Consider the following 21,146-nt stretch of genomic DNA (forward strand, 5'->3'; position numbering starts at 1 on the left):
ATTTAGAGAGAACTGTAGTATCACGCCCACGTGTGTGTATAGCTTATCGTGCGTTTGTGTAAGGCAGACCTGATAAATTCCAGCTTTAAAAGCAACACTTAATTAAAAACAGCTGCTGTATTATTTTCACCCACAAATGATGCAATATTAATATTAAACAATTATGTAATTAAATGTCACCCCTAATAATCTGATACATATATATATAAAATTAATTAATTTAAATTTTTGACCAAGTAGAACGTCCGTCCAGTAGAACGCCCGGATAGACTGAAAATAGGTTTTCAGCCCAATTTTTTTAATGTATAAGAATTGCTCGCTACGTAAGTTAAATCTATTTAATATTATTCTGCAACCAAATATTTGATAGGATGGTTACAGGTTTAGAATAACAATAGAAATGTTAATTGATAATATATTAGTATTATAATATAATAAATTACATTTTAATAATATTACATCAGTTGTATTAATTATTTATTAAAATTACATTTATTTTCTGGTTTTGTTTTAGTTATGAAGCATTTTGTCCAAGATAGATAGATGGCAGTAAGGTAATGTGATCGAGTAATATTAAATTGAATGTAAATGGAAATTAACGAATAAATTCAACTGTCGTAATGCTGTTGCAGTTAGAACAGTGACAATCTTAAACCTTAGATCCGTATAGTCAATAAATATTATTACTGGTACTTCAAAGATTAATTAATCTAAGACTTTCCCGCCTTTCGTGAAATTCATCCTGCATTTTTTCGACCATGTTGGATTCACCTAATAAAATATGGTAAGTGTGTAATTTAATATTTTTTTTTTACTTATAATCTGTTTATTAAAAAAAATTTTTAAATTGCAAATCATTTTGTTATTTAAGGAAAAAATAAAACGATCGTAAAATAATTACATTAAAAAGAGAAAGATAACAAGCGTAGGTAGTATAAAGGTAAAATTACTCTTAATACAAAATTGAAATTCTAAACGAGAAAAACACTCCAAATCCCCTTTATAAAAACGTTAAAATCTAAAACGAGATGTTTATTTCAGTTGTTAGATTGTTTAATGCGCATATTTAGTTTTACGTTTTTATATTTTCCTTTACGTTTTTTCTTTAGATTTTTTTCTTTAAATTTGTTTAACATTCTTAATTCACTAAAAATATAGTTAAAAAATATATTTAAAATAAACGTTAAAAATAAAATAAATACCTAGTCAGAAACTAATGTAGGAAGGAATTTATTAGGGAATAAACTCTTTCCTCCTTCAGGGGTTGAAGCCCCAAAGCTGCTTCAAGTAGCTTTCTAGAAAAACATTAATTTAAGAATCAACTTTTTATACTAATTTAATTATTTTCAGAAATTTAAACAAATTTTTCCTGTTTTGTTTAAATGCTGCTAAATAAATCTGTCAACGTTTCTTTATATTCCAACCATTTTCTATTAATTTCTACTTGAATTTTTTTTTTTATTACAAATAAAGCTACAAAAGTAGTTTAAGAAAATTATTTTAGGAATAAGCTAGTGGAGTTAAGTGCTTAGGGTGAGCTTGAGAGGTTGAGAAATTGTTACTGAATTAGGTGATACTCATAGATTTACTTGCCAGAACTTTATCTACATTTCGATATATAATGAATATGTACGAAGTTTGGTTTAAAATCTTCTAAACATTTGAGATAAAGTAATTATGTAATCAAGCAAGGAAAATATTAATGATATAGCGAAATATTATTAACAAAGGTACGTTTTCGTAGAAGCGACTGAATCGATTATCGTGATGATACACGATAATCTGTACCCGCTTCTTTCTTTAACAGGTATACTCACTTATTATAAGTTTGGAGTCAAGTCGCAGTTTATTTTTTTTTATAGGCTTTTCGAAAAAAGTACGGTATTATATACTCTCGGTCGCATGGTGGGAGAGGGAATGTGAAAATGAATTTTTTTTATGTTTTGAAGTATCAGGAGTACGAAAATATCAATCGCTTAAACTGGAATTTCCTATTCCTACCCTACTAAAGGGCATTTGTATGTGGGTCTTTTTGTTTTGTTTTGTCTAACCTCCGGGAGCACCGTTAGTTATTGCTTCAGAGAATGAGATGAATGATTTGTAGCTTGTGGGAAAATGCCATGTCTGACCGGTGTATTCGAACCCGGGACCTCCGGATGAAAAGCCGAGACGTTACCACTCGCGCCACGGAGGTTGGCTTGTATGTGGGTCTGTGTGTGTGTGTGTCCGTCTTCCTTAACTTAGCACCGGAATGTACCGATCACTAACGGAAAATCCCGATTCATTAGTACATGCCTCGTCAGGTGAATACTTTTTTTATTATTATCTATCGAATATATGTCGATATATATATATATATATATATATATATATATATATCATATATATCATTATATACGAGAGGTTATATTTAAAGTAAAAAATATTTCATTTTATTCTGAAAACTTTATAAATATTTTCTGTTTCTCTTAAACTGCATCATACTTTATAGTACTTCTCCATATAATCACCACATGAATTAAGACATTTATCGTAACGACACACCATCTTCAATACAACCTCGTCGTATTCTTCTGCCGCCAATCCATTTAGCCACTGATTAACAGCATTTTTAAGTTTATCGTCACCCGCGAAATGCTTACCACTCAAAACGTCTTTCAATTTCCCCAAAAAATGGAAATCACAAGGAGCTAAGTCCTGACTAAATGGTGGATGATCTATATGGTGGATGATTTGGATTTCCCATCCAAATTTTATCAGTAAATCACGTGCTGGATCCGCAACATATGGATGTGCATTATCGTGCAGCCGCCAACGATGTCGATTTTGAATGGCGTGCCGTAACTTACGTAGAGTTTAGCAGTAGGCTTCTGCATTTACAGTTGTTCCCCGTGGCATGAAATCAATTATCAGTATGCCAAACCGATCCCAAAAGACTGTGGCCATCAGTTTGCGTCCAAATGGCTGCGACTTGACTTTTGTGGTCTGGGTGGTGATTGAGGATGACGCCATTTACTTGACTGCCGTTTTCTCTCTGGCGTGTAATATGAAATCCATGTTTCATCGTCGGTAACAATTGAATTAAGAAACTATCACCATTTTTTTGTAGCGCAACAAAAATTCCAAAGCAGATCCCATTCGGATTTTTTTGCGACGTTCCATTAACATGTGCGGTGCACAAACGTTTCTGAAGTCTGAATGGTCACGAGCAGTGCGACCGATAGCAGCTCTTGGAACATCAGAAAAAAGAAGGGCCAGCACGGAAATCGTTGAGCAACAATCTTTTCTGATTTCATCATCGACGCGTTTGAACAAGTCCTCGGTGATTATCGAGAGTCTCCCTGAACGTTCTTCATCGTGTACATTAATTTTCTTATTTCTAAACCTTTCATTCCATTTTCGAACGTTTCTTTCATTCATTACATTATCACCGTACACAACCACCTACTGCCTATGAATTACAGCCGATTTACTGTTTTCATGGTTTAAAAAATGTATGCCTCCACATATTTCACAGTCAGCGGCAACATCGATTTTCCTATTTTTTTTATAACGTAATAACTCGCATGTAATCAAAGATACTGCAACGCGACAACTTACAGACAACAATCCAATGTGTACATTACTACCGTGGCCATGAACGACAGGTTCGCCAACTTTAGGAGAGAAATTTCCCAGCGGTCTTTACATTAGTGATAGCCCTCGTATATTAATAATATATTTTTTTATTTCTGTGATTGTTTTTCTTCATAAAATAATGAACTATAATTAAAAAGTAGACACCGGAATGTACTGATCACTAGCTGAAAATCCCGATTCGTTAGTATCAGTTTCTAGATTTAATTTCTAATTTAACTTTCCTTATATCAATTTTCATAATTCAAAAAGAAATATTTTTACGCAAGAGGTAATCAATTTTTGACACCTAATAATCCTATTCAGAGATGCCACCCGCCCGGAGAGCCTAGCTTTGTAGGGCGTGCCGCAGGCACGCATCTGCAACTAGTATATACTCGTACATAATGGCCTATGTATAATATTTTGTTGCTCAAAAGTTTCCAAAACTAGTTGATCGATTTCATTAAAATTTAAATATGCTGCAGTAATGTATCAGAAAATTTGTTCACTAGTGTCAAAAATTAGTGTGAGATTTTGTTCAGTAGTGTATGTGAAAATTTGTTAAAGATTGAATCTTTCTTAAGTTAAGCTCAATTTAAAAAAAAAATTGGGCTGGGCAAGTTAGAAGCGTGATTCGTTATGATACTGCAAGATGGATATTGACGTTTTTTAATCTAAGGTATTAGTGTTAATAATATTAAACCAAATAAAAAAATTATTATAATATTAGAACCAAATGAAATTAGGAAAAAGTCAGTCTTCTTATATAAAAACTTATGCATAACTGTGCAAGAGTCTATTTTTTTATGACATGATCTTTCTTTTTTATGACTTTTTCTTCAGTAAATAAGGAAGAAATAGTAATTTTTTTCTTTATATTTAAACCCATCAGGAAAATTGAATTTCCAATCACAATTTGTGTCTAAAAATAAAAATAAACTACTAAAATGATTACGTATATATGTGAATTAATAACCCTCATAATCCTAAATTTCGTTCAAGGGAAAATGGAATGGAAATTCTATACTGTATAAAAAATTCTCTAGCCAAACGAAAAACTTAGTTAAATATATCTGTCAGGTTAAAATTCCAAACTTTCCGGTTACAGATCTCCTTTAATTCTCGACTTAATTTTTCTCCTTAGGAATGTTAAACAAATTATTTTTCCATTAGTTTTCCTATAGATTCCCTTCAGAATAACTATACAAAATTTCAGCTTTCTGATTGTCCGAGAAGTTAAAATATATTTAAATGTGACTAAAAAAGTCTATTTAATGAATATCTTTCATGCGTTTTGATTTTGTTTTTTTTTTTTGGGGGGGGAATGCTTTTTTTTTTTATTAAAAGAAGAAGAAGAAAAATGAGTAAATTGTACTAGTGGTCCCTTGGTGCTCCACAGATTTATCATTAAAACATGAGTTATATTTTTTTTTAAATCGGCTTAAAAACCTCTTTCATTTACAACACGTTTCACCGCCAACACCTTTGTTTTTTCTTTCCTTTCCTACCACAGGTAAAATGCGCGCTAAAAACTTATCTCCAGTTCGTCCAGACATTAAAGTGGGATAAATCTGGTTGATTTTTTTTTTATTCTGTTTGGAGTAATCAGCAGATATGTCATCAAGCATCGACAGTCCTTCAAAGTGATTTTCTTTTGAGTAGTAACCTCGGAAAGTTTCTCAATTAAGGAATAAATGAGGAATTCTCAATGGACACTTAATTTTGAAGTCCGATGACTTATCTGTGGATCATTCCGAGCAGAATAAAAAAATCAGCCCGATTCGTCCAGTAGAACACTCATACGAACTGGAAACAGGTTTGTTAAAAATTGGTTAAGCGCAATTTTTAAAAAAAAATAAGGTGACTGAATACGTGGTTACAAGTAATAGTTGTAGATTAAAAGAGAAAAATAAGTTACCATACTTTATATTTACATATATATGCATTACAATCAACTAAAATCAGTTGTATTTGATATATTTAAATTAATATGCTATTCGTATAATAAAATTAAAATAATATTAGGAATTTATAATTAACTTCATATTAGGTTGTCCTAATTCATTAAAAACGTTAAATGGGTTTTAATTTTGAGATATAAAATTTATGCACATGAATTGCTACAAAAACGGTTTTCCTGCTTTAGAGTACGATATTGTAATGGTAGTAAATAATTAAGCATGCTGTTAGATGATGTAAATTAAATTGCTTACCCGCAGTGTTTCTGCCTACATTTAAATTGTATCTAGTAAATATTGTAGGAAACAAATATGATATAATGTACCATCCAAACATCATGACATTCCCTTTAAATGCTTTTGCATAGAAATATAGCAAGCTGATTCTTTTTTATCATAGTTCTTTTTTTTTTGTTAAACAGCGACTGTTCGTATTAATTACTAAACAAAATGGTAATAAAATTTTAAATTTTTGCAACACGTTCAGTGGAAAGAGAGATTATTTTAATATGCAGGATTTCGACTATCATTATTACGAGTATTATCACAATTTTCAGATCTTTTTTCATACGAACAATTTAATATTAACATTTTGATGTTTTTCAACTGTAGTGGATTAAGTAATAAACTTTTAAAAGTAAAATATAGTAAAACCTCGGTAATCCAAACAAATAGGGACAACGCTTGTTGGGATTATTCGGTTTAAACGAGCTCTATCTATATATTAGAGTAATTTAAAAATTTACACATTGTCTTATAATCTAGTACTTTTTCGCATGTTTTAATTTACATTTATATTACGTTATGCGTTGAATGACACTGCAACTACTCTCTCTACACCTGCTCTTTGACAGAAGGATTTGACATACTAAGCCTATTACTATTGGAATTAATGGGACTACTATCCATACAACTACCATTTATACGTCTACCTGAGAGTATTCCAGAATATAACTTGGCGATATATTATATATATCAATAGATTCTAGAATTTGTGGAAAATTTTATAACACTCGATGAGTTAAAACAAATACTTTAATTATAGGTATCATTTACTGGACTGATGAATTTTTGAATGAAATTTAATAAAAATTACGAAAACAAATTGTGAAAAAATTATGGACGGAAGCTTTTCACATTGTTGGACACGAACTGACTTGATATACTGAGCCTCAACTAACAACTGCTGGAATGTAAACAGACGGAGTTTAGTTAGGAAAAAAGGCTACGGAGGTAAACTAGGTAAAAGAACGGCGGATCTAAGAGAAATGTCAATGTCGTTGATCGTAAAATTTAAACCAAGAGCGAAATTCATGTTCGTTGCTAAAGAAACTGGAAGTACGATATACGAAAGTGATACCGATCAGCCAGTACCACTGATTTCATATAATGAAGGGGTAGAGCACTTGAAATAGGTTTTAGATACGTCGGGCAACTAAAGGTCACGCCCAAAGGCGTTATATTTACAAAGTGCTGACTGGGGTAACAAGTACTTATTGAACCACTGTTCTTTGACAGAAAAATTTCGCTATCTTTTTTTTTTTTTAATAAGTACTGATTAATTTACGTTAGGTAGGTACAAACAGTAAAAGTTAAAAAGTCAAGTTTAATTTTTTCATAAATTACTTGTCACAAAAAAATGTAAAACTAAAATAGTATTTACTTCAATTAATTAATAATTAATAGCTTCATTTCATTTATATGTTGGTTGACTAATTAGTTGTAAAGTGCACAGTTTCAGTTATAGATGTTGAAAAATAAAACAGCTTTTGACCAATACAAGTTTCATCTTTTATTTCGGTTCTGACATTTCAGATTATCAGGGTATTAATTATCGAGGTTTTAATATATTTATAGAATTTATATATTTTTTTTCTTTCTAGTACTCTTATTAAAAAAATATATTGTTTAAAATGATATAATTAGATAAAACAAATAATTTTAATAATTCGCGGTAACTACTACTTACAGTGTAGTTACGATAGCGTTTAATATTAGTGTAGTTATCTACAGTAATTATCATATAATTTTGCTATGTAAATTGTTGTTGATTATTGTTCAATAACGGTTAGGCTTCAGTACATTTCGATTAATTGAGACTGAATAAATTAGATTTTTTTTTTTTTAATTGTTTGAATAATATCTCAGTTGCATTTAGTAGTATAAAGATCAAATAATTTTTTAAAATTATCTTTTTCATAAGCTAATTACAAAAATTTATACATTTAAAAATTTTGAAAGTAAAACTAATTTTTTGTAATTTGTTGAAGTATTTATAGAAGTATTTTTTTTAGATAATACTCAACCCTTTTGTCATTGGTTTTGTAGATTAAGTTTTCGTTGATGGGGTCCTTTTTCAATGTGTTTAAGAAATTCCCTTTAAATAATGTATTATTTTTTTTAATTTTTGTAAATGTGTAATTTACATTAAAATTAAGTGCGTTTACGAATTTCATGTTGTGTTGAATTCCTCGTCACTTTTACAAAGGACTCTTTCTTTTATAAAGAATATTTCCGCAAAGTAAATCCCAATATTATGCAAATTAATTTGTTGCATATGTTGATTCTGGTAACATATACCGGGGTAAGTCAATTATTAACCGCAATTTAGTTATATTTTTGTTTATGTTGGTAGTACTGTCGTGTTGCGTAGATGACGCATGCGTGGTTTAATTGTTATGTCTGTGCAGGTTTGATGCTGCTAGGTTAGTTCCATTATCGCTGCCCTGCCGTTAACCATGGTTACTTCGCTTTCTGTTTGCACCAAAGAAGAGTAACGTTCAATGATCCGTTTTTTGGTCGGAAAGTGTATCAGGGGCCAAAATTCATCGAAGACTTTCGGTGCAGTACGGGAACAGTGTGTTGCCGCAGCGGAGTGTCTACGAATGGATTGAAAAATTAAAAAATCGTCGCACCAGTATTTCGCACGACGAAGGAGCCGGACGACCGTTTACCGCCACAAATGAGGAAAACATTGAGCGTGCACATGACATGAACTATTGATGAAGTGGCACATATAGTCTGCAAATTAGTCACGGTTCTGAATACGAAATCATCCACAACAGACTTGGGTTTCATAAAGTCTGTGCAAGATGGGTCCCAAAACAACTCACACAGTCGCATAAACAAACGCGCTTGGACATCTGCCAAAAACATTTGGATCGTATGGTAACGAACATCTTCTTAGACAGAATCAGCACTGGTGACAAAACACGGATCTATCATTACGAGCCGGAGAGTAAACGGCAGAGTAAGGAATGGAAACATCCAAATTCGCCCTGCAAAAAAAGTTCAAGATTCAACCATCCGCAGGAAAACTAATGCTTACGGTTTTTTGGGACTCACAAGGCCCAGTACTGGAACATTATGAGGAAAGGGTCACGACAATAAACAGTGCGCGTTACAGTGAGATGCTTACTGTCAAGCTGAAACCTGCAATTCGAAGCAAACGCCGAAGACTGCTGTCGAAAGGTGTTGTGTTGTGTTGCACGACAATGCCCGTCCACATACTGCTGCCCACACTGCTGAAACGCTCCAGAAACTCAACTTTGAAGTACTGGCTCATCCTCTGTTTGGCCTGATCTTGCCCCTTCTGACTACCGCTTGTTTGGTCCACTCGAAGAGGCATTAAGGGGCCGTCGATTTACCTCGGACGAAACAGTGAAAGAAGCAGTGCATTCCTGGTTTGCAGCTCAACCAAAAACCTTCTTTTATGAGGGCATCAGGAAGCTTGTGCAACGATGGACAAAGTACGTTGAAATGCAAGTGGACTATGTCGAAAAATGATGTACATGTAAGTTTCCTATTTGTATTGCAATAAAATTTATAACTACATTGCGGATAATAATTGACTTACCCTCGTAGAAGTGTTGTTAACATATCATTATAATCCTTGACGTCCAGTCTGACCAATATAATTTTTTTCTTAAATTTTTTTGTCATAGATTTTTTTATTTAATTTGTGTACGCATGAGTTTTTGTGTTTATTTGCATATTTATTTTCTTTGTATATATTGTAAAATAATAATTAAATCTTCTTAAATTGATTTTTATATTTTGGAAGTCTCCAGGTATCTAGATTAGCTTTCATGAATCAGAGTAAGGTTTTATGTACCTGTTCCGGTACCCATTCCTTTCTTGGTCTTTCACATTTTATCTTTAATTCGTCTATAATTCAATACATCCACCAGCATACCTAACTTTACCTTCTATGCCTTATTTTTTCATAAACAAATTTGAAGAATTCTGATATCTCTTCCGATATTTTCATTATTTTATTTTTTTTTAACAGACAGTCCAGGAATTACTTACAAACATTTTATTTCAGCAACTTGAATTTTTATTTTAGTACACCCCCACCCAAGATTCACAACCAAGCTTGAATTTAGGAATGGTCATAATGTTATTGTAAAACTTAGGATATCTATTCTTTCAAGGGTTTCTTTTTAATTGTTTTATACATAGATATCTAAAGTATGGTTTTTTTAATGTATTTTTTTATGTAATTATGCGTAAGAGATAGTTTATTATTATTTGATAAATTTTTGTTTATTTATCCGTGCGAACTGCTGTCAGCTGTGTTTTGGAAAATAAATCAAAATTTTTATTTTAATATTTCATATTGTTTGCTATAACAATTCGTTATTTTTCATACGTTTGTAACGCCAAAATAAAATTAATAATCTTATTAAGCGATCTGAAAGGCCGTTCGATTCTTTTTCATACTATTTTTTGATATCAGTTATATTCTTTATGATATAAATTTTCTTGTTTAAAATTCTTTCTCTGCTTTAAACACATTATTTCATTGTTATGGCAGCAAAATTCGCTACTTCTACTAAGGTTAAGTTAATTAATATTCCATATTTTCTTTTGCCTAATAATTATCTACGTCAACCTCTTATTTAATGGTCGCATAGCGTCAGGTTTACCAACGAAAAGACGTTAAATGCATTCAAAACTCTCCCAGTTGTGCCACAACACCATAGCTACCAACGAATCTTTATTTTTGTAACATCTGGGATGAATATAAATTACAGAACTCTTCATTATGAAATTTCCTCCGTTGCTCTTATCCACCCTATCCATATTTCTTTTTTTATGAATAAATTTTCTAAAAAAAAGATGTTTTTAAGTATCGGAATGGTTTTCAACTTAAAAAGAGAGTCTTTTTGCTTAATTTTATTATTGGATTTGGAGGGAAATTATTTATTTCCGTAATTAAGTTATAAAATAAATCCACATGTAGGAATTAAAATTTTAAAATTGGAGAGAATGTTTTCCAGGTTTTGACGGTACCATTTATTCTCATTTATACTAAAATTCAATTAATTGATGTTCTTGGAAATTTATGTATTAGTTTTCAAAACAAAAATTAGATTTTCTTGAAAATTCTACCGTAAATTAAAAGTTGATGTTTTTACTGGGCATATTACAAATTGATCTGTTTACGTTTTTAGTTGGTTTAAATCTTAGTTGAGCGACAAAGTAACAATATTACGCATCGAATTTTAACATAAAAAAGTGAAAAAATGGACAGGAGTCATCTTCTAGAATACAAGAAAATTTAAATTAAATTAATTTTAATTTAAAATTTCCATACAAAATTTTATTACGATCCCACGCTCATCAAATTGTTTTTTTTTTTTTAAATGTGAAACGCCTTTTTTTCAAAGAAAAGTCTAAGTATAATTTTCACTAATGTAACATTAGTGAAAATGGTACCTCAGATATAGAATTTTAATTAAAATTTTGCCCCCTCTTTCCCACCTTCAAATTGGATTTTTTTTTTAAATAATGAAATAGCTTGTAAATTCGGTTTTTAAAGACGAATCTAAATTTCAATTTTTTTCAAGACTGTAACACCTTTCATTATTGAGATATAGAATTTTCATTTACAAAAATTTTCTTTTCCTAAGCGTCTATAAAGGTATAGACGCTTTATAAGGTGCCTTTTTAGACTTCTTTATAAGTTTACCCCATGCCTTAAAGATTTCAGTTTCATCTCATTTCATCGAGGAAACTGAAATCCGGACGAAATTCTTTGCTGGCCGAACTCTACAATAAAGCACGATTTCGAAAATATGTTTGTGTAGACGTTTTTCCCCATTTCAAGCTCATATATCAGTTAACCAAATTATTTTCCTTTCCTCCTGAATCTCTCTGAATATAATAGTTTTACTAGCTAAAATACTATTATTAGCTATACGTTTAGTTAGTATACGTTTACGTTTATTAATATAACAATTTAGTTACAAAAGTTTAAAATTTATGCTTGACTACTTACTTAGTATCATGCTGCACGATATTTTAATATTTTAAAAAACTCATTTAATACTGATAACAACTATATAATGTTGAGTTGAAATTTCATTTAAGTAATCAATTAAAGAAAGTAATAATCATAATTAAAACCGCAGTAGAAAGTAATTGTACTTGAAAATATAAACTGATGTGATTAAAACTTTCAAGATGTATTGGTTAACAAGTGTGCCCAAAGTTTAGCAACAGAACAAGAGGTAAGGAAAATATAAATGTAAAGTTTCTTCCTTTTATGATTAAGTATATTCTTAGTTAATAATAATTAAAAATATATGAGCATATTTTCTAAAATGAATAAACTAAACGAAATTAAAACAGTTTCTACCATTGGAAAATCTTTCACTGGAAAAAAACTTGTCTTGAAGACTTACAAGTTACAAACCACTTGTTGGAAAAATTGGGTTTTATACCTAAGTCTTGTTCTATTCTTCGTTATTCTTAAAAATTTTAATTTATTTAAAGAAAAACTCTTGTAATTACGTCGAATTACACGTAAGAAGTACCGTATTTTTCATCTTGTTCTTGTAGTAGTGCAATTTTAACGATCTGTAACTTCTTTAGTAGATGATAAAAAAAAAATACTTTATCCAAGAGGAGAATTCAACTTATTATTTATAATTTAAATTTCTCCGATGAGAAATATCAATATGGCGGTCAATTAAAACAAAATAATTATAATTTAATTCTGGGTATTTTTTTCTTTTGCATTGAATTAAATGTTTCAATTACGCTGTTACGGACCTTTCAAATTTTTATAATTTTAATTTACAACGTGGAAAATGAATTGAAAAGAAAATAAAAACTTCTTGAAATTCGGCTGCTAACGAATCCGAGTTGAAGCCGGTTGAAATGGTCATGTATCAATTTCGCTCTTCCTCTTCGTATAGCATTTACCATGGACATCCTCTCGCTCACTTCTGATAACATTTGATCATTTCTTTTCATATCCACCCAGCTTGTTTTCGTTATTCTCCTCCAAATCCACATTTCTATTGCTTTCAGTCTTCCTCTTTCTGCTTTCCCAAGTATCCATGTTTTACACCCATAAGTTAGAAAACGCCAGACATAAGTTTTAGCGAACTGTTTCCTTACGTGCTTACTCATATGATTATCAGTAAGTATATTCTTTTTATCCTGGAAAGCTTGGAAGCTTTTTATCCTGAAAAGCCTGGAATGGTTTTATCAATTTTGGGGATAAACAGTCATAATCTACCCATAGAGTGATTTTTTTTTGAATTTATGGTCTTTTAAATATAAATAGTATTGGTATATCTGCAAACAGGGGTAATAATAAAGAATGGTTTGAGATTTTGAAGAAGATTATTAATAAATAAGATGACCGGTTACTCCCTCCATAAATTATGATTGTTTGGTTTCAGAGCTTCTTACCTTCTATTAGTAACTGCATAACAATCTCATTTAATTATTGATACATTTTAAAATTGGATTGTATCGTAAAATATCGGTAGGTATTCGTTTTATATAGCCTTTTGACCGATTTGGAAATTGATAACTTACCGAAGACTTATACCATTATACTATTGCATCGATATTGGAAGATAATTAATTGGAAGAATTAGAAAATTCTTCGCCAGATACTGAAAAAATCATCCATTAGGTGAATAAAAACGAATTAAATGTCTTTAAAAATCTAATATCCTTTTAAGTATTGGTACATTCATAACCGTTGGAGAATATTTCCAGAATTAATATTATCTCTATTGCCTATTGTTGAAAAGTTTCAATTGATGTTTAATTTTCATAGGATAACCGATTTGATTTTATTATCTACAAAATAAAATCAAATTGCTTTACTTTGGACTATAATGAAGTAATTTTGTCATCGTCATCATTAATCATCATTAGGTTTGATATTTATTATGTTAATATACTGTATAATCCCGTACGTAATACAATATTACTTTCTTTTTTTCATTATTTCACAAGTCAGAACAAATTTTCAAGTTACAAATATTGGTTATGAGATCTTTGTTTGTTCCCGGTAAATATAATTCCTGCAGACCTTAAACCCTTCCGGTTACAAAATTAGATTTGTTTGATGCGTTTGTTAATCTGGGAAGTTGTTAAATATCTAATACATATTATTTAATTTGGGTTCCGTGAGCCCAAAAAGCTTGGTTGGTTCCTTCATTCGCAGAATTTATTTGAAACTTGTTATAACTTTGTTACATCCGTAGATCGCTAAGTCAGGATTTGTTGTAAATTAAGACCTCCTGCAACAGTATAACCCAACAGAGACCAAACATCAAACAGCCTTCCACACAAAGTGAAATGAAAGGCCAAAGAAAAAGAAAAATAAGAAAACTTATTAGTTTTACTTACTTCGTTTCTCTTGTATTTTAATTTTTTGAGGATGATTATTTTTTTTATTTTGTCTTTTAATTTCAAAGTTATTCCTTTATTTTTTTGGGGTTTATTTTTATATTTTTTTAGTTAGTTTGTCACAAGTCCCACCTGGATTTCTTTTGTGTCTAATTGTACTCGTTAGCATTAAAATATAACTAACTCAAGTGGACTTCTTCTAAGAGCTTTCTCACGGAAAGACCCAATTAATGTTTTCTTTTATAAGGAGTTCCTCCAATATTTTGCTTCAAGTTTGCTTTTATTTTATCATTCCGTATTACAAGTAGAGAAATACCGTTACAGCAAAGCCATCAGAAATATTGACTAATAATAATTAAAATAAACGGAATGTCAAAAGAATTTTTTCAAAAACGTTCGTAACCTTTTTTATCATCTTAGTAGTGATTTTTATCTTCTTTTATATTCTAAATTTATGTTTTGTTTTCATAATTAGCTATTACAAATTTATAATTAATTGAGTTTCAAGTAACAAAATATATTGATTCAAACAGTGAAAACAGACCTTATTTAACGCTGTCGATTTATATTTATTATGCAACCTATATTACTCGTCGTTACGTAGGTCATGTGTAAGCTAAATATATGTGGTACGGTCGAAGGGATTTACAACGTCTGAACTTTGAGTAGTTCACAAGAGCATGGTGTGCAAATTTTTCACTGTCTAATGAACAATTAAGCTATAGTAAAATCCCTCAAGTCGGTAATGTAAGGATTATCGTGAAGGTTTACTCTTCTTCTAATTCAGTACAAACCTCCAGCTCGTCCACTAATCCCCAAGTTATATCATCCACATCTAAATTACACCTTCTCCATTAATACATTCTTTTATTTCTATTTCTACCAATTATTTTTTAGTATTTATACATTTCCTCTGAAATTCTGCTCTTAGTAATTTTATTTTATAATATTATTTTTATCAGTTATCACAATTAATTTTTAAATCCTTTATAAATTTGTAGATAAATAAGCAAAATTAATAACAGTTAAGAATGTAGATAAATATTATTAATAAATTTTTACTCTTTTTAAGATAAAAATTAATTTTATAACTTAGAAAATAACTATTAATTCTTCTTAACGACTTAATCTTTGTCATATTTTAAAATATCACTAAATTTACATGGTTCAAATAGGATTAAATATTACTTATTATAAAAATATAATATGCTATTGCTACATATATTCTATGTGAATAAATTGATTTTACAAATAATTGTAGTTTATATTATTGTATGGTGTTTTATGATCTCAGTTTTCACGTAGTAACTGGTAAAAATAAACCGCGTTTAATGGCAGTAAAAACGTGTTATAAATTCCTTCAACCTTCAAGGATTTATATCTGCTATGGAAATTTTATAATATAAAAATAGACAACTTAACTGTGAGATTAAATTATATATTTTTCCCTATCTTAACATTACCACAAAATTTACAATTAAATTTATTTATGTTAATGTTAATCCAAATAAACTACAATGAAATTGTAAGCCGTACTGTAAAAGTCCCGTATATATCATTTCTTACGTTCAAAAAACAAAAATTTCTGTAACATAAATAAAACTGTTTTTAAAAAAATGATACAAAACAAAATGAGACAAGATTTTCCTTAAATGCAGTAATTACAGCTTTTCAATTATATATCAAAAGTGGTACTTATATTCGTTGGTTCCAGAGTTATAGACAAATAAAAGTTTAATTAATGAAATATTTGGATCTTACAAGGGGAAGGCACATCAGTTCGAATGCGACTTCTTTTTTTTTAACTTATATATTTTGATTTCTTAAAAATTATTAACCTCTGATTGCAAAAAAAGTTTTACGATAAATAATAATTTAATAATTAAAAAAAAATATGATAAAATATCAGAAGTTATTAATGAAATAAAATTGTATGTACTTTTTATTTTTTTTAAAAATGTGTATATGTAATTTAATAGGCGTACAAGGAAGTCATATGGTGCCCACATCAGATGTATTTTTTTATGAATTACTGATTATTGTCTTATGGATTTATTATTAAAACTTACTGCTTTTGTAGAACGAACAAATATTTGTTTTTTCAATTTCTTGGCTCCAACGTTCTGTTTTATGCATTCTAAAATATTCATCGTAGTTAGCCGTCTCGCTGGCTTCTTCGAGATGATTGACAAATCGCTCTGCAATTTTTTTTTGAGTATCTTTATCGTCATCTTCATATTGAAGGCAAGTTATGGGGGCAAAGCTTGCACGACCACAAATCGCCTTCCCTTTCTTCCAAACTTCTGATGAAATTGTGTTTTTCTCAATAGATGACACGTATTGCTGCCGGATAGTTTTTTAGAATCATCATAAGGATTTTTGCATACGCCCTGTATTTTTTTAAGGCAATTAGATTTGCTAGTGTTGGGACGTTTCTTAAAAGCGTTATACGCATTTTTCTTTCTTTTAATAGCTTCACTTATTTCATCGTTCTACCACGGCTTCTTGAGTTTCCCAAATGTTTTGGGAATATATCTTGATGCCGAATCAATTATGGCATTAGTTATAGCGTTGAAATCGGCTTTGATAACACCAGTTATTTGAGGAGCATCGTCCTAGCTGTGAAGCTCGTCCAAGTCTACTTTATCAAACAGTCATCTTTGGGAGATGGAATATACTATCTTCTTAGTTGGAAATTTTTATTTAGGCAAAAATGTGTTTCTCGCAAACATATACAAATTGGGTCTACATCATATACCAAGCGTTGGAGCTCATGGATGTTTGACAAACATCCATTAACGACAAAACCGTAAGTACAATATATATTAATTGATGCCGATGAACCAATACCATTGATTTTATTTACTGAAGGGGCGGACCATTTGAAGAAGGTTTTAGATACGTCGGAAAACGAAAAGGCCACACCTAAAGACATATTTAAGCAGCGCTGAGTAGCCTAGCAGCTATACATCGTACGACTTATTTTTGTCAGAAAAATTTGGCGAGTTTTTTTTTTTTTATAAAAACTGATTTATTAAGTTGGATGGCACGAACTGAAATTAAAAAAAATCACTTTTAATTTTTTTATTAATTAGCTAAAATAAAAAATTAAAAAAACTAATGTTTTTAAATTCAGCAACATTAATAATCTATTTTATTTGGTCAATTTTGTAGTTGAATAAGCAGTTTCAGTTTTAGAGGTTGAAATAACCAGCTTTTAACCAATGCAAGCAAATTTGAAATAAAATTTACCATTTTATTAGTTAATTAAACTATAATTTCGAATTTAACACCTTTAAAAGACAAATTAAAAAAAAAAAATTAATATTCACACTTAGGTTTTTAGCGCATTCTTTTTGTAGTTAAATTTTTAATTTAAAAATTTATTTTTTAAACCATTTACAAATTATATTAGCCTGCTACCACCATACCTTATGAATATCTAGCAACACAATCACCAATCATAATTTCTGTCTTTTGTTGAGTTAGTTTTGTACCAAACAACAAACCCATCACCGCCTCTGTCTCGACTGAGGCGGTGCTCGACAGAGGAACGATGTTACGATGTTCGGTGGACTTCGACCCTGTGACGGGGTTTGTGACGGGAATACTGCAACTGAAATATCATGAAGCGAGGGGGTGATAGAAAGCTCCCGTACGGAACTGCCGTTCGGCCGTGCTTACACGGGTGGATGGTAGTGATGAAGTGCGGGACTCTCAAGCCCCTGAGCTAAAAGGCTGAGCCGGGACGGCATAGCCGGCCCCGGCATTTCCCTCGTCGGGCGACTAGAGGCAAAGGCACCTCCCGGAACCGTGTTCATGCTTAATTAAGTCTGGTTCCGGGAGGTAGGAAAAAAAACTATCAGTTTTCTAGTGATCAGTTCTTCTAGGTTTAGCATTATTTTGAAGTCTTATTTTAAAATTTAACCTCTTAGTTGTTGCAAATCAATTAAATGTTTCCTTACCTTTCCTAAGGGTCCCATTTTATTAATAACTACTCCAAGTCTCAATTTTCTAGCTGTTCCTAAGGGAAATATACTTGTTGGATTTTTAATTTTCAGCTCATTCAGTCTTGTCACCGTTCCCCATAATCCTATGTAATGTAACCGTAAGAGTTGTTATTGTAATCTTTGTTAAAATTTTCTAAAAATTTCTGAAGACTGTAATTTATAATATGAACGTATATAGCGATACATATGTTATACAATTTCATTCTATACTCATATGGATTATGTTAATTACTAGGATTTTTTTTGTCTTCATTCATTTGACTGGTTTGATGCAGCTCTCCCAAGATTCCCTATCTAGTGCTAGTGGTTTCATTTCAGTATACCCCCTACATCCTACATCCCTAACAATTTGTTTTACATATTCCAAACGTGGCCTGCCTACACAATTTTTTCCTTGTACCTGTCCTTCTAATATCAAAGCGACTATTCCAGGATGCCTTAGTATGTGGCCTATAAGTCTGTCTCTTCTTTTAACTATATTTTTCCAAATGCTTCTTTCTTCATCTATTTGCCGCAATACCTCTTCATTTGTCACTTTATCCACCCATCTGATTTTTAACATTCTCCTATAGCACCACATTTCAAAAGCTTCTAATCTTTTCTTCTCAGATACTCCGATTGTCCAAGTTTCACTTCCATGTAAAGCGACTCTCCAAACATACACTTTCAAAAATCTTTTCCTGACATTTAAATTAATTTTTGATGTAAACAAATTATATTTCTGATTGAAGGCTCGTTTGCTTGTTCTATTCGGCATTTTAAATCGCTCCTGCTTCGTCCATCTTTAGTAATTCTACTTCCCAAATAGCAAAATTCTTCTACCTCCATAATCTTTTCTCCTCCTATTTTCACATTCAGTGGTCCATCTTTGTTATTTCTACTACATTTCATTACTTTCGTTTTGTTCTTGTTTATTTTCATGCGATAGTTCTTGCGTAGGAATCTATGCCATTCATTGTTTCTTCTAAATCCTTTTGACTCTCGGCTAGAATTACTATATCATCAGCAAATCGTAGCATCTTTATCTTTTCACCTTGTACTGTTACTCGGAGTCTAAATTGTTATTTAACATCATTAACTGCTAATTCCATGAAAAGATTAAAAAGTAACGGAGATAGGGAACATCCTTTTCGGACTCCCTTTATTATGGCTTTTTTCTTATGTTCTTCAATTATACTATTGCTGTTTGGTTCCTGTAAATGTTAGCAATTGTTCTTCTATCTCTGTATTTGAACCCTAATTTTTTTTAAAATGCTGAACATTTTATTCCAGTCTACGTTATCGAATGCCTTTTCTAAGTCTATAAATGCCAAGTATGTTAGTTTTGTTTTTCTTTAATCTTCCTTCTACTATTAATCTGAGGCCTAAAATTGCTTCCCTTGTCCCTATACTTTTCCTGAAACCAAATTGGTCTTCTCCTAACACTTCTTCCACTCTCCTCTCAATCCTTCTGTATAGAATTCGAGTTAAGATTTTTGAAGCATGACTAGTTAAACTAATTGTTCTGTATTCTTCACATTTATCTGCCCCTGCTTTCTTTGGTATCATGACTATAACATTTTTTTTTTTAAGTCTGACAGAACTTCCTCTTTTTCATAAACATTACACACACCAGTTTGTATAATCTATCAATCGCTTCCTCACCTGCACTGCGCAGTAATTCTACAGGTATTCCGTCTATTCCAGGAGCCTTTCTGCTATTCAAATCTTTTAATGCTCTCTTAAATTCAGATCTCAGTATTGTTTCTCCCATTTCATTCTCTTCAACTTCCTCTTCTTCCTCTATAACACCATTTTCTAATTCATTTCCTCCGTATAACTCTTCTATATATTCCACTCACCTATCGACTTTACCTTTCGTATTATAAATCGGTGTACCATCTTTGTTTAACACATTATTAGATTATAATTTATGTACCCCAAAATTTTCCTTAACTTTCCTGTATACTCCGTCAATTTTACCAATGTTCATTTCTCTTTCCACTTCTGAACACTTTTCTTTAATCCACTCTTCTTTCGCCAGTTTGCAAGTCCTGTTTATAGCATTTCTTAATTACCGATAGTTCTTTTTACTTTCTTCATCACTAGCATTCTCATATTTTCTACCTTCATCCATCAGCTGCAATACATCGTCTGAAACCCAAAGTTTTCTACCAGTTCTCTTTGTTTCACCTAAGTTCGCTTCTGCTGATTTAAGAATTTCCTTTTTTAACATTTTCCCATTCTTCTTCTACATATTCTAGTTTATCTTTTTTACTCAGACCTCTTGCAATGTCCTCCTCAAAAATCTTCTTTACCTCCTCTTCCTCAAGCTTCTCTAAATTCCACCAATTCATCTGACACCTTTTCTTCAGGTTTTTAAACCCCAATCTACATTTCATTATCACCAAATTATGGTCGCTATCAATGTCATCTCTAGGGTAAGTTTTGTAGTCATCGAGTTGATTTTATAAATCTTTGCTTAACCATGATATAATCTATCTGATACCTTGCAGTATCGCCTGGCTTTTTTCAAGTGTATATTCTTCTATTATGATTTTTAAATTGGGTGTTGGCAATTACTAAATTATACTTCGTCCAAATATCTATAAATCGGTCCCCTATTTCATTCCATTTGCCCAGCTCGTATTCACCCACTATATTTCCTTCCTTGCCTTTTCAAATACTTGCATTCCAATCTCCAAGTATTATTAAATTTTCATTTCCTTTTAAGTGTTTAATTGCTTCATCAATCTCTTCGTATACCCACTCTATCTCATCATCATCATGAGCGCTTGTAGGCATATAGACGTTAACAATCGTTGTCGGTTTAGGTTTTGATTTTATTCTTATTACAATGATTCTATCGCTATGCATTTTGAAATACTCTACTCTCTTCCCTATCTTCTTGTTCATT

At 31.0% G+C, this 21,146-nt stretch overlaps 1 protein-coding gene across 1 annotated transcript in view; it reads left to right on the forward strand.

The window, feature by feature from the left end:
- Positions 1-553: 553 nt before the first annotated feature.
- Positions 554-21,146, forward strand: part of Fife (regulating synaptic membrane exocytosis protein fife) — a 588,373-nt gene continuing 567,780 nt past the window's right edge. The window contains exon 1 of the mRNA XM_075369629.1: positions 554-784. The gene's annotated coding sequence lies outside the window, so the exon portion shown is untranslated. The remainder of the gene's footprint in view (positions 785-21,146) is intronic.

Source organism: Lycorma delicatula, chromosome 6 (genome assembly GCF_047948215.1).
Source record: "Lycorma delicatula isolate Av1 chromosome 6, ASM4794821v1, whole genome shotgun sequence".
Lineage (NCBI taxonomy): Eukaryota > Metazoa > Arthropoda > Insecta > Hemiptera > Fulgoridae > Lycorma > Lycorma delicatula.